Source organism: Sus scrofa, chromosome 15 (genome assembly GCF_054392235.1).
Source record: "Sus scrofa isolate SSC_HxYL_T2T_F1_AM1 chromosome 15, Sscrofa_HxYL_maternal_Yorkshire_Landrace_v2.0, whole genome shotgun sequence".
In the NCBI taxonomy this organism is placed as follows: Eukaryota; Metazoa; Chordata; class Mammalia; order Artiodactyla; family Suidae; genus Sus; species Sus scrofa.
In genome coordinates this window covers 118,635,400-118,650,568 of record NC_139397.1, presented here as the reverse complement: position 1 = coordinate 118,650,568, position 15,169 = coordinate 118,635,400, and the positions used below count along the sequence as shown (strand labels likewise).

At 43.0% G+C, this 15,169-nt stretch overlaps 2 long non-coding RNA genes across 4 annotated transcripts in view; both read left to right on the top strand.

Annotated features, from left to right (window-relative positions):
* Positions 1-3,621, top strand: part of LOC102162816 (uncharacterized) — a 54,636-nt gene extending 51,015 nt beyond the window's left edge. For 2 of the 3 annotated variants that reach the window (XR_014828934.1, XR_014828932.1), the window contains exon 4: positions 2,634-3,621. This is a non-coding gene — a long non-coding RNA (uncharacterized LOC102162816). Of the gene's footprint in view, positions 1-935; positions 1,097-2,633 lie in introns of all 3 variants that reach the window. The other variant, XR_014828933.1, reaches the window with a different exon arrangement.
* Positions 1-15,169, top strand: part of LOC146396078 (uncharacterized) — a 1,511,729-nt gene that overhangs the window by 1,147,576 nt on the left and 348,984 nt on the right. The window lies entirely within an intron of this gene.

The window sequence follows — 15,169 nt, the reverse complement described above, 5'->3', positions numbered from 1 at the left end:
CATTATTAATCATCAGTTGTCAGAGTTCCTGTCGTGGCTCAGTGGTTAACGAATCTGACTGGGAACCGTGAGGTTGCAGGTTCAATCCCTGGCCTTGCTCAGTGGGTCAAGGATCCGGCTTTGCCATGAGCTGTGGTGTAGGTCGAAGATGCCACTCGGATCTGGTGTTGTGTGGCTGTGGCGGCGGCCGGCAGCTGTAGCTCCCATTGGACCCCTAGCCTGAGAACCTCCATATGCCGGCCCTAGAAAAGACAAAAAAAAAAAAAGGAAAGAAACCATCAGTTGTGACCCCAAAATCATGACTAGAAAGGTACCCGCCTGTGTAAATGCTGCATCCTTGCTTGACAGGTATATGTCCACTTCTTTATCTTCTGCCTTTGGCCCCACAATAAAAAGATTCCCATTCTCCAAAACGTGTTTCCCCTGCTAAGCAAAGCAGATGAGGGTTTTATTTCTAGAGATTCTTAATTTAAATATATTCAAAACCGAAAGTAGTGCATTAAAAGTGTTGATGTTCTTTTCTTCCAGGTCATAGGAGTAACATTTGGTCTGTCTGTCTTTCTTTCTTTCTTCCTTCCTTCCTTCCTTCCTTCTTTCCTTCCTTCCTTCCTTCCTTCCTGTCTTTCTGACTTTCTTGTCTTTTGTCTTTTTAGGGCTGTACCCGTGGCCTATGGAGATTCCTAGGCTAGGGGTCAAAATGGAGCTATAGCTGCCAGCCTACACCACAGCCACAGCAACGCAGGATCCGAGCCATGTCTGCGACCTACACCACAGCTCACGGCAACACCAGATCCTTAACCCACTGAGTGAGGCCAGGGATTGAACCCGCATCCTTGTGGATTTTAGTCGGGTTCGTTAACCACTGAGCCATGATGGGAAAACTCCCTGGTTTCTTGTCTTGATTACAAAAAAAAAAAATCATTTTAATTTGGCAGAGTTTTTATAGGTGCTTATTATTATATACACGATATATGAGCAATTACGTGCAATTAAAAAAACCTTCCATGGGCTTGGCCTCATTTCCCTGGCAGCTTCTACTGGTGTGTTCTCAAGAACCAGAAATTATTATTGACTTGAGCAACAAGTCAGTCATCAGGTAAGAATAAAGAATGAGATATTCTTACCTAAGGGTGAATCCACTTCTGCAATGAAACCGCTCAGGGCAGGGACGGCTTTACCAGTGTATGGAAACTTGTACTTCAGCGGTCACACCCAGCCAGCCATTTGTCTTCCATCTATTTACTAGAAATATTAAACCCCACACCACTACCAGCACCCATTGAAAGAGGCCTCATTAAAACCCACAGGGACCTCAGCTGTGAAGAATAAATGATTGTATGTGAAGGGAAGTGGGAGGGAAGGAATGGAGGAAAAAAACCTTTTTTTTCTAATTTTTACCGAAGTGGGAAGTAAAAACTTCAGAAATGTGTAATTAATCATGGGTATTAGAAAAGCAGCTTGCTTGCTTTCAAGAAGCTGGAGATGGTGCAGAAAATATCAGGGCAATCGGAAAGATGTACAGAAGCATTTAGTGACACTCCATCAACATAAACTTTAAGTTGACTTGGTATCAAAAAACACGTTCGTATGGACAGCCCTTGAATTCATACCCGTGAATGCCCAGGGTGAGTATCCCAGAGTTATTGGGCTCATCTAATTTTAGTTCTCTATGTGATGGAAGTCTGAGAATTTAATAATAACTCCAGCAAAAGTTGTTGCTAAAGACTGTTTTCAGGCCTCTTTCTCTCTCTCTCTCCAGCTCTTCTCCCCCCAGCTTCTGCCATGAGTTCAGTGGCTATCATTTTCATTAATAAATCATAGGACCAATTCTGAAGTAAAGCATTGGTCCTTTACTTCAGAATCTAGTTGTAACATATTTGTCTTTTTGTTTGGAAATCTGTGAGGAACCAGGGGAGACATGTATTTTAAATTTGATTTTCAGATATTATTCTCTCCTTTGGCGACTTCATTCACTCTCATGGTTTCTCCCAGACCCAAATCTTTACCCGCAGCATTTGTCAAAACACCAGAATTTCCTTCTGCCTGTGGACAGTACCTCTGAAGGGTCTGCTAGCCCCCTGAACACTCATCTTCTGCTGATCTGTCATGTCAAGGTTTTCTTTGATTCTTCTTTCTCTTCACACCTAGTCAGTGACTTGTATCTGTAGTTTCCTCTCTCCTCCAAGGTACCAGCCATCATCTCTCCCTTGGCATACGGTTATGACTTTTGACCTTGTTTCCAGTGGTCACTCTTTCCCACTTCCATCTAAACTGCACTGCCAGATTCACTAAAGGGAAATTTTGATCCTATCACCTTCCTATGTAAAATATCAAATGTCTTCCATAGCCTGTGGAACCAGTAGTAATTTTTTTGGCCAAGGAATCAAGGTCCTTCATTAAACCTCGCCTCCTCTCTGCTAGGTTCTAGGTGGCCCAGCTCTTTACCAACTTCCACGAGAAGAATTAAGATGACTTGATTGCACCCAGGTTCTACAGAAGCAGCATTGTCATTAAAATCACATCAGTATTTTTAAAGCTTTTGTGATGAAAAGGGACTTAAGAATTGCCCTTCGGTGATTTGATCAACTATTGACATGCCTCCTCCATGTTTCCTTGTTCTTGGTTTTTTTCAGGCCCGATGAATGACAAGTGTTGTATCACATCCTGTGGGAGGTAACAGACAAACACTATTACCAATGCAGTGCAGTTCCAAATTTCTGGCTCTGGTCACCTCCCATCCCTCACACTGAAAACCAAATGAGATGTTAGCCATCACTGCAAGAATCCCCTAGGACAGTACAGATTTCAGACTAGAGTCCTAATGCCTCCGTGGGTATAGCACTTCTCAAACCTTGTATCCTGACCTGGGACAGTCCAGAAAACATGACCATCATGTAATGGAATCCCATCATGTGCAGACTTACCTGTGAACTTGCGCCTTCCCTGAAGCTGGGGCTCTTCTGTCTCCTTTAATCCTCATATCCGCAAACGTTCTGGAGGCTTCATAGTGAATTAGTCTAATGCTCACAGGGGAGCAGGTGCTCTTTAGAATTTTCCACTCACCCCCAGCCAGGAGTTTGATGGGAAGGTTAAAGGAGAATGATTCCAGTACTCAGACATCTGCGCGGAAACTTCACCTTTGTTCCTCAAGTTGTGCTGTGCTGTCTTTAGTTTGCATAAACTTTACTGAACAGGATCCTGTGTATAAAACCTTGTGTTCAGGACTTTATGGACATTCAAGGGATTTTTAAAATTTGAGTTACTTTTAAAATTTATTTTTCAAAATTAGACAACGTAAGTCAAACAGAATCAAAATGTATTTGATGAAGAGTCTCACCCCCTCTTGAGTAAATGCCAGAAGGGAATGCAAGTGGACAGCAGCAGGGTCCCTGTCAGCCAGGATGACATGCCCTGGGTGATGTGTGGAGTCTCTTGTAGGGCAGAGCACAGGGTTTGAAGACCACCTTTGCTACTGCTAGTTCTGTGACCTCAGGCAATTTACTAGAACTCTGTAAGCATCGACGTCTTCATCTTAAAATGCTGACCTAACAAGGTTTGTAGCTGCCCTAGATTGATTCTGAAATAAGGTTTAATATAAATAAATAAGGTTATTATGAGGTCTACATGTGGTCCTGTGTTTGGGAACTTTGGGCCCTTGGAAAATAGCAGCTGCCACTGTGAAAACATTTCGAGGAGTTCCCGTCGTGACTCAGTGGTTAACGAATCTGACTAGGAACGATGAGGTTTGGGGTTCGATTCCTGGCCTCACTCAGTGGGTAAAGGATCCAGCGTTGCCGTGAGCTGGGTGTAGGTCGCAGACGCTGCTCAGATCCCGCTGTGGCTGTGGCAAAGGCTGGTGGCTACAGCTCTGATTAGACCCCTAGCCTGGGAACCTCCATATGCCGCGGGAGTGGCCCTAGAAAAGGCCAAAAACAAAAAGACAAAACCATTTTGAGAATCTGAGACACTGGTTATACCACCTTGACTTGTGCAGACGGTCTTTCTTTCTTGGTGCCATTGTCATGGGGATGTCCTGAGCCATCATTACATGGCCCACACCAGGCAGTGCCAGGGCATCAGAGGCATCAGTGGGCCTGGGAAGAAAACAGAACCACGAAGGTGCCAGTTCTTACATGGGATGATGAGACCCTCTTAGGTGTGAACAGAATCCCAAGAACCCCACGGTAATTCACAGGAGCACCAGCAGGCAAGGCCGTAACAGAAACGACTCTACGGTGACACCATGGAAGTGGAAAACACTGGTTTCACTGGATGCTGAGGGTGACAATAAGGGCATCCTCAGGGGGGCATGTGTTATTCTCCCCTCCCACCGAAGGCATGTCCTTGAAGTTTCCTAAACCAGTGCTCAACTGGTGGCACTTCTGGGAACTCAGGCTCCTCTGAAGATGGACATACAGAAAAATAGCTGAGAGAATTATAGCTCTTAGGGATCTTTTGAGCCGAGGAAGTTGTTTCCGTCCTTTATGTTCTCAGGTAGTCATGGCCAGCGCTTCACATACCACTTCCCTGTCCTGGCAGGAGTTTATTCTTTTACCCACTCCTAAATCCAGTTTTCTTCTTTAAAATTTTTCTTTTGTCAAGGTAAAGGCTGGGATTGCTTTTTTTTTTTTTTTTTTCTTTTTTGGCTGCACCTGCAGCACATGGTAGTTCCTGAACCAGGGATTGAACCCACTCCACAACAATGACCCAAGCTACGGCAATGATAACACCAGATCCTTAACTTCTAGGCCACTAGGGAACTCCTGGGACTGCTTTTTTGTGATATACTTTAATGTATTGAGTTGGATAGATTGTTAATCCATAACTATGCTTTTATAATACCTGCTAGGTATCTCTGGCCTTCCAACTCTGTCCTTATTTGCTTACATGATTTTAGCATGTGGCCTGGTGCTGGTTACATAGCCAGGAAGAGTTCTGCTAAGATAGGTGTGTCATCACAAAATGCAGCCTCTCTTGAGTTATCTTTAATACCTGACTGGTGCATGATGAAGCATCTACCTGGGTCTTGAAGGGGCTACTGGGGGGTCTACACTCTATGTTTAAAAAACAAAACCAGTGACAAAGCAAACTGACAAAGCAGGAGTTTATGAGATAGAATCCTCCACTAAGAAATGGGTAGACCCTTCCCTCCTCTCTGTGAGGAAGGTCTTTCCAAACTCGTCTGTTCAGCTTAAACTGGATTTTTCTTCTTCCTTATTGTCTATCAGTGTGATGCTAAGAGGGTAGGTGTGAGTGGAGCTGAGTGGGGGTGGGGAATGGACCATGAGAGAAGATGGATCTGGGGACAGCTAGCATATGGGAAACTGCTTTTCTGAGAAAATATGTATGTTTCATAGAACAGATCTTTGTGAAAGACCATTTGAGGTAAAAATCTCCAGTATTGGCAAGTGGAAGTTCATGGGCTCTGGTCAGTGTCATCTGACAACTTTGGGAGTTGTGTGGCCAGCCTGCGTGGTGTCTCTCTCTAGTTGGGCAGTGCTGATCAGACAAGGGTCGGACAGGAAATGGACGTATGAGTTCTAGCTCTAGTTCTGCCATGTTAATTTTGGGAAGGAGTTTTTGTTTGCTTGTTTGCTTTAAGTTCTTTGGGGTTTCAGTTTCTGAACCTGCAAAAGATGCAAGATTAGATCCATGCTTTTCACTAAAAAATGTTTTGGAGAGTTCCTGTTGTGGCACAGCAGAAACAAATCCAACTAGTAACCATGAGGCTGCAGGTTCGATCCCTGGCCTCACTCAGTGGGTTAAGGATCTGGTGTTGCCATGAGCAGTGAGGTAGGTTGCAGACACAGCTCAGATCCTGCATTGCTGTGGCTGTGGCGTATGCCAGCAGCTGTAGCTTCAATTTGACCCCTAGCCTGGGAACTTCATATGCCGCAGGTGCGGCCCTAAAAAAAAAAAAAAGCAAAAACAAACAAAACAAAACAAAATGTTTTGAACCTGTAAACCTAGAGAAGAGAATTTTCAGTTGTCCTGGGACTCTGAATTTGGAGGTGAAATGAAGATAACATTCCATTCAAGCCAACGGGGCAACATATGAAAGATATTCAGGGAGTGTCAGTTCTTACATTCTGTGATTCCATGTAACTGGAGTTACACAGGGAGTACTCCTGTCCCTTGCAGATGTCTTCCAGTGTCCCTGCAGATGAGCACCAGGCAGATCTCCAAATGACAGATTCTTTTGTGCCATCTGGTAGACCCATGTGAACCAACAACTAATCCAGCCACAGCAGATCAGACATGGCTAGTGGGAGAACCAGGAGTTCGACCACTGCTTTGCCCTCTCTTCCCCGGTGGTCCTGGGTGTACAGCAGTGGGTTAGGCTGGGGTCCTGAGGACCATGTACATGGACTGTATGTCATATGTGCCCACCACCATGAGTCTTTCTGCTGCCAGCCTCAGGGGGCAGTCACAAAATCCTTTCCCCCTACATTTCCCTCGGGCTTCCTGCTGCCTTTTATTGTATTTTTGTCCTTTAGATATGTCTTTAGTATTCATTTTTATGAGATTTCATTAGCATAAAAACATAACAGAGCTTTAAATAGCCAATCAACATCTGAAAAAGGTATAGCTTCACTGATAAAGTAATGCTAATCAAAATAATAAGATACCCTAAACTCTTTTTTTTTCCTGAACTGTTAAAGATTAGAAATATATACGAAATCTCTATATTAGGAATATATATATAATATATATTGCCCAGAAAGAAATATATAAGAAATATACCCAGTTTTGGTAAGAGTGTGATGAAATAAATGTAATCATACCCAGTTGCTGAGAGTGTAAGTAGAAATAATCTTTCTGGAGTTCCCGTCGTGGCGCAGTGGTTAACGAATCCGACTAGGAACCATGAGGTCGCGGATTCGGTCCCTGCCCTTGCTCAGTGGGTTAACGATCCGGCGTTGCCGTGAGCTGTGGTGTAGGTTGCAGATGCGGCTCGGATCCTGCGTTGCTGTGGCTCTGGCGTAGGCCGGTGGCTACAGCTCCGATTCGACCCCTAGCCTGGGAACCTCCATATGCCGAGGAAGCGGCCCAAGAGATAACAACAAAAAGACAAAAGACAAAAAAAAAAAAAAAAAAAAGAAAAAAAAAAAGAAATAATCTTTCTAGGGGCCGCAAGTCTAAGGACCTAAAAAGTGGATAGAAACTCCGCTTCTAGGAACCAGTTGGAATTAGACATAAGTGGAAAAGCATGCAAAGATTTATGTGCTAGAATGTTCACTAAGATATTATTTATTCCCAATAATGAAGGATTGGTTAAATAAATTCTAACACATCCATTTGAATAAAAAATAGCCATTAAAATTATTTTCAAAAATATTTAGTAACATGGAAAAGTGTTCATGACACACTATAAAGTGAAAAAAGAAATATATATGATTATATATACAACATAATCATCACCTTGTAAAAGTATGTGTTTATTTATTCACATATTTATATTCACCTTAAAAACTCTTAAGACCAGCAGGGAATCTATTAAAATTATAATGATGTGTTAAGAAAAACTATCCAAGGGAGTTCCCATTGTGGCTCACTGGTAACGAACCCAACTAGTGTCCACGAGGATGGGGGTTTGATCTTTGGCCTTGCTCAGTGGGTTAAGGATCCGGCGTTGCCATGAGCTGTGGTGTAGGTCACAGACGCAGTTCATATTCCAAGTTGCTATGACTGTGGCTGTTGTGTGCTGTTGTGTGCCGTGTGTGCTGTGTGCTGTTGCTGTAGCTGGCGGCTATAGCTCTGATTCGACCCCTAGCCTGGTAACTTCCACATGCTGCGGTGCAGCCATAAAAAGCAATCAATCAATTTCACGTGTGCTTAGTTTAGATCTGTATGAGAATCACCTTTTAATATTTTCAAAATATTTGGACCATGGCTCTATGTAGGTGGTAGGTTTATAGGAGATTTCATTATTCTTCTTTATATCCTTACGGGTTTGTCAGATGTCCATGAAAGGACACTTTTGCCTTTATAAAAAGAAGGACAAAATGCAGACATAGATTCATTCTAAGTTGATATTTCAGTCCATGCTTTCCCTGCCCCTATACCCAGTGAAGGGCCTACCTCCCCAAGGACTTCTAAAAGTGACAGGGCAGACTCTGACTCCAGGGGACAGATCGGAAAAGGTGTTATTACACTCCCAGAAAACTAATGTGTTGCTGGTTAAGCACAGTAGGTTGATAAAATCCATTTCCACTGTCAGCTGAGCTGGGTGCAGGACCAGCTTCTTCAGTGGGAGCTGAGACCTGTGCTTGAATAGGTACTGTCCCTCCCTTCACTGATGGAAACTGGAGTCTGAGTCCTGAGTGAGACCCAGGGGAGGGCAGAGGGGACCACGGCAGGACAGGGGGCCAAATGTGGGTAAGAGCTGGAGGCTGCAGACTGGAGGGGGAGCCTGTTGTTACCCAAGTGCCCCTTTGTAGGCTGGGAAGGGAGCTGGTTCAACCTAGTCTTTTGCACCCACACTCTGAATTTATCTTTCATGTTCCCCATCCAACCTCACTTCTTTTCCAACCCCAGAGCCATGCAGCTGACATGACTATGATGGCAGAAATGCAAATGAGAATTTCTGGCAGTTCCTTAGTTTCGTTGCTCTCCTTTGCCTAATTTATTGACTACTGGAAAGGATTCTTTGGGAAAAATCCAAATTTATGCACCTGGCTTTAAATGCTGGCTTCCTGCACAGATAGCAGCTCCAACTCAATGATAACCTAGGAACAGAGGTGCTGTCACTCCCAGGGTCCTGATGGGCAGTGCATATTCTGGCCTGGAGATACCACCTAGCCAGTCACCACTGATTTCTCATTGTCTCTAAGGCAAGGACTGAAAACACATCTGTATTCTTGGTTCTGTCACGTCAGAAACCACATCAGAGAAAAAGCCACTTACTTGGAACTAAAAGTACATGGAGGTGGGAGAGAAAGTCTCTGCTGCCCCCTATTGGTGGACATCTGCTAACACCAAACATTTGATATCAAACATTTAAGAATATGCTACCTGCACAGGAACTCTGCATTCAGTCTCTTGGGGTAGACCATGATGGAAGATAAAAGAAGAAAGGGAATGTGCATATGTATGATTGGGTCACTTTTCCGTACAGCAGAAATTGGCATAATGTTGTAAATTGACTATAATAAAAATTTTTTAAAATAATATGCTACTTGGTTTCAGTATTCTTATTTTTTGAGAGTTTTGTCCTCGTTCTACCCCCCTTCACTGTGAAACCTTGTTGAAATAATTAAATTTCTTTGGACCTCAACTCTTCTCACCTATACCGTAAGTGTGTTAGTCTCTTTCAATGATATGATTTGTGATTCTAAGGATCCTAGGGTTTTGGAATTTTAAAGAAGACAGGTAAGAAAATAGTGCAAGGACCTAAAGCCATCTAATGACTTTAGAATCAACATCTAATCTGTTACTATTTATATCTAGGCATGTACAAAATATTTTCTGAAAACTTTTTATTATATTGAATCCAAGTCAAGATAAAAATAAAGTAACAAAAACAGATGAAAGCGGACATCATAAACTTCATAATCTTGTACCTTTCTAAAGACAGGGATGAAGACAGAAACTAGGACTTGATTTGGCTTAAGACTTGCATGTGTTGCTCCAGCAAGATAATGATCATTTAAAAGAATTTGCTTTGTTCCTTCTGTTGGGGGCAGAGAAGAGAGAAGCTTTCATTTACTATTGAAATGACTATACTTTATTAATCCAATAGTGTTCTTATTATAAAAATGCATTCTAAAGTTAGAATGAGGCATTCCCTGGTGGCTCAGCAGGTTAAGGATCCAGTGTTGTCACTGCAGTGGCTAGGGTCACTGATGGGGCGCGGGTTGGATCCTTCGCCTGGGAACTTCCACATACTTCGAATGTGGCCAAAAAATTAAAAATTAAAAAATAAAATGAAATTGAAAATAGTCACATAGTATTGTGACATTTCCATGATGTGGTTCCATCCAGATGTATCTTGGAACTGTGCCTTGGACTGTCTTCTGCCTGTACTGACAGAGCAGGACTCCTCCAGCTTATGGGAAACACTCACCAAGATTCCAAGGGGCGATTTATCAGGAAGAAGGGTCTGAATCAGTGAGTAAGTGTGACAGTGACAGACAGATGGGTATGTTGTGGGAGAGAGAATGCCGGTGAGTTTGAAGAGCTGATATATCTTGAGACGGTCATGGTAAATACGGGTTTATTACTCACAAGGACAGTGACATTGACAAAGGAAGTACAAATGACAGGGATTAACATCAGTCAGTGAAAGACAGCCGTAAAGGCATGTGATGATTTTCAACCAAAATCCTGAACCATAGACATGCTTCTAAATGTTACTCCCCTTGAAGTAGTCTACCTTGAAGTAGTCTCAACAGTGTCAAAGTCAGTATAAAACTGGGTATTTTATATTCAGTAGGCTCTTGACATCATCCAAGGTGTCTTGTGAGCCTCATGAATCCTCTTCAGGGGATTCCACTATAGTTAAAATTTCTTTAAAACATTCCAAAGTTTAAACCTTCTTAAAAAGTAAATGCTGTCTTAAGAACCAAAACACATCAGTCCATGGAGAGAGTCATAAAGCTCTTAAAATATATCTGCCACTGAAATAAAATGCTATGATCCATTACATCTTAGTCTTGCTGTGTCACACTGATTATAAATGTATTTCAATTGGAAATGTCTTATTTTTTGATAATGAATAGACAAGGAGAAAGACAAGTGAGATGCTTTTACCTGTGCCTCCTGATTACCCAGTGTGTCTCATTTCTACCCACTCTCCTCATGATGTGTGTATTTTTGGTTATATCCACAGCGAAATGAAAAGCTAGCTCTTTATCCAATGGCATAAATGAGGGTTCGTATTATTGCACTATTTTGTGTTCAATATGTTTATAAAACTGCTGTCAGTACTTATAATGGGGTTCAGCAACCCAGCTTTTAAAGCCATATTGGCAGCTCAACAACAAAAAGCAAACAATTGAAAAATGGGTGGAAGACCTATAGACATTTCTTTTTTTTCACCAAATGGGTGAAAAACCTATAGACATTTCTTTTTTTTCACGACCAAATTTTATAGCATTTCTATCCTAACCCCCCAGCGGATCCCCCCACTCCCAATCTGTCTCATTTGAAAACCATAAATGACATTTCTCTAAAGATGGCGTATGAATGGCCAGTAGGCACATGAAAAGATGCTCAACATCACTAATTATTAGAGAAATGCAAATCAAAACCACAGTGAGTTACCACCTCACACCAGTCAGAATGGCCATCATTAAGAAGTCTGCAAATAACAAAAGCAATGCTGGAGAGGGTGTGGAGAAAAGTGAACCCTCTTACACTGTTGGTGGAAATGTAAATTGGTGCAGCTACTGTGGAAAACAGTATTGAGGTTCCTCAGAAAACTAAATATAGAACTACCCTATGATCCAGCAATCCCACTCCTGGGAATATATCCAGACAAAACTATAATTCAAAAAGATACATGCACACTTATGTTTATAGTTCGCAATAGCCAAGACATGGAAACGACCTAAATGTCTGTTGATATATGAGTGGTTTAAGAAGATATGGTACATACATACAATGAACTACTACTCAGCCATAAAAAGAACAAAATAATACCATTTGTAGCAACATAGATGCAACTGGAGATTTTCATACTAAAGGAAGTAAGTCAGAAGAAGACAAATACCATATGATGTCACTTATGTATGGAATCTAAAATATGACACAAATTATTCTATCTACAAAACAGAAACGGACACACAGACAGAGAACAGACCTGTGATTGCCAAGGGAGAGGGAGATAGGGAGGGATGGGCTGGGAGTTTGGGGTTAGTAGATGCAAACTAGTCCATTTAAAATGGATAAACATTAAGGTCCTACTATATAGCACAGGGAGCTATATCCAATCTCCTGGGATAAACCATGATGAAACATAATATAAAAATTACACATATATATGTATATATGTATAACTGAGTCATTTTGCTGTACAGCATAAATTGGCCAAGCATTGTAAATCAAATATACTTTAATAAAAATATCATAAAATTAATAAATAAAATAAAATATTCAGGATTTAAAGAAAAAAAAAAGCCATGTTGAGGATGGAATTACCTACACCCCAAACAGGGCTAGGGTCAGAAGTTGCAAGCCTTTCCTAATGGGGCTTCCTAAGGACTAAAAGAGTAGTCAGCACCTTGGGGCTTTTATTGTGAACGCTGAATTAAATATAAAATGAAATTTCTTTTCACTTTAACTAGGCAATTATAATAAAAAATGCCAGCATGAGTGGGAGATTTTCTTGCATTTTCTAAAAATGTTTTACAGAAATTAAGAATCTCTTTACTTCTTTACCAAACAGAAACTGCTAAGAAAATAGTGAAATCACTTCAGTGCCACCCACTTCTAGTTTCTGGGTTGGAGGAGGACTCAAATTATGATTTATGGATGAAGAATTCATTCTGAAATTATGCATGCATGGCTTGCATGAATAGATAAAATATGGTTAAGCAGAGTAACCTCAGGTGCTGGCTGCTGGCAGTGGCTGGATGGGAATAGCAGAGTAGGAGGGAGAATGTTTGTGTGCTCGCCCCTCCATTCATATGTTGAAATCATAACCTCAAAGATGACGGTATTAGGAGGTGAGGCTTTGGGAGGTGCTTTGGTCATGAGGGTAGAGCCCTCATGAGTGGAATTAGTAATTTCTAAGAGAGGTACTAATCCAAAGAGATCCCTGCCCCTTTCTACCATGTGAGGACACAGCTATGGCACCAACTGTGAATCAGGAAGAGGCCCTTCGCCAGGAAGTGACATGCAGGCACCAAGATTTTGGACTTCCAGCCTCTAGGACCATGAGAAATAAATTTCTGTTGTGTATAAGCTACCAGTCTGTGGTATTTTGTTGTAACGGGTTGAACTGACTGAGGTGGCAGTGAGGGATGAAGAAGAAGGGGGTGTGAGCGGGGCGAGGGTGGGGTGTGGGGTGAGGCAGGAGCTGAGGCAGAGTGTTTGAAAGAGGGGGGAGTTCATATCATGGCTCAGTGGTAGTGAACCCAACTAATATCCATGGGGACTCGGGTTCAATCCCTGTGAGTTAAAGATTTGGTGTTGCCATGAGCTGTGGTGTAGGTCGCAGATACAGCTCGGATCTGGCGTTGCTGTGGCTGTGGCGTAGGCTGGCAGCTGCAGCTCTGATTCAACACCTAGCCTGGGATCTTCCATATGCCTCACCTGCAGCTCTAAAAAGACCAAAAAAGAAAGAAAAGAGACCAGGCAGCACCCCTGGGACAGTGACATCTTCAGGGCAGGGAGTTTTTATCCTCCCAACTAGGCACTATTGGACCCTCCCTTGACTGCCGTACAGAGGCTGGCAACACAAAGCTGACAAGGAATCAGGGCTCAGACGTGAGTAGGGGCAGAGGAACGATGGTCTGTCCTGGGGAAGCAGCCCCCCACCCCCACCCCCTACCCGGGAAGGCCATGGATGAGGATTCTATCCTTGAAGAATTCACTGTGAGTAAAGGATTGCAGATAGAAAGACTGAGATGACCATCAGTGGCTAAAGACCCTTGCAGAGAGAGAGGCAACCGTTCCTGCTCAAGCAGCTAGAATGTGGACAGAGCAGTTTCCAGAAGAAGCCAGAAGAAATGCAAAGCCCCAGCATTCAAGAGGAGGGTTTAGAATGGGCCTCAGACACAACCCAACAATTCTTTCATGAGAGACGCGGAGAAGTAACGAGGCTTGCTCTGCTGTGCGTTATCTATATGTAGATTATATTTTAAAGTTACTATTTTATAAATATATGTGATATGGCTGCTATAATATAGAATTACCCTAAAAAGGTTGAATAAATTGTGTCATCCTCATTCATATTTATTACCAAGTCAATTGTTCTCAATAAACACATTACTTGTATTTTTAAGGCAACAAGATCCCTCTTTGGGAGCTGTTATATATGGACTTTCTGGGCTGGACGGAACCTCAGCAGACAACAGGCAGACAAAATTTGGGGCCTGGTTGGGGGGGAACCAGGAAGGCAGCCCACCCCCACCCCCCAAACCTGGTCATTTACGTGGTTTATGCCACAAAGATCTGAAATTAGGTAGTCCATCCGATTCAGCATGTGAAAAGCACAGATGGATGCGACAGAAGATACTACCTTTCCTCAGGGAAGTATCTGCACCTGGAGGGCAGGCCTAGAGAAGGCAGGGCCACTCCCTTACCTGCCGAGCCACGCCCCTGGCCTGTGGTCCAGGTGGGTTCTCAGGTGGTTCGCACCTGCATCTTCCCCTCTGGGAGGTGCGCGGAGGCATCTCCCAGGCTGTCCTGCCTGAAGTGAGCTATCTTCCTTCATATTCTGTAAACCTGGAGAAGAGCGAGGAAGCAGGGAAAGAAGGCTTGCTGGGCATATGATGCCCTCTGTCTCTTTCATAAATGTTCCATTTTTCTATTAAAGTAACACATACTGGTTGCAGACCACCCTGTAAATACAGAAAGTAGGGAAAAGAGTAAAAATCGCTTAGACTCCCTGAAAAACAGCGGAAACCATTAGAACCCTTTTTTGCTCCTCGGACAAAGTCGGTGCTCCCTCCCAGGTGCCGTGTCTCCTGCTTCTCCCCTCCAGCTCAGGCAGCAGCGCTGTTTTCCAGCCCTTGGCAGGCACCGCACCCACCCTCTTTACCTGGTTACCCCCGCTTACCCTTTGATCTGAGCTAGGAGAAGCCTTCCCTAACTCCCCCCAAAAATAGGTCATCCCGCTATCTGCTCTTCTGACACCATGCACCTCCTCTTTTTAGCACGCACGAGTTGCGGTTTTACAGTTTGTGTGATTACTTGTTTGATACTTGCCTTCAGCTTCAGACTGAGACTTTGTGAGGATGGGGGTCCATGAACCTCTAGCTTGTAAATTACTCTTCTTACCTTTCCATTCCACTTCGTATTAGAGTCATGAGTTTTTAAAAACCTGTTCTGTTCTCATTCTAGCTGCTTAAGCTAGGACGGTTGTCTCTCTCTGCGGGGATCTTTTTTAGACCATTGTATCTCAGTGTCTAGCGCAAAGCTTGCTTCTTTGTCTTACTTGCTCAAACCCTCCTCATCTTTAGGACGGAGCTTGAATTGCACAACCTTTCACTGTGGCTTCAGT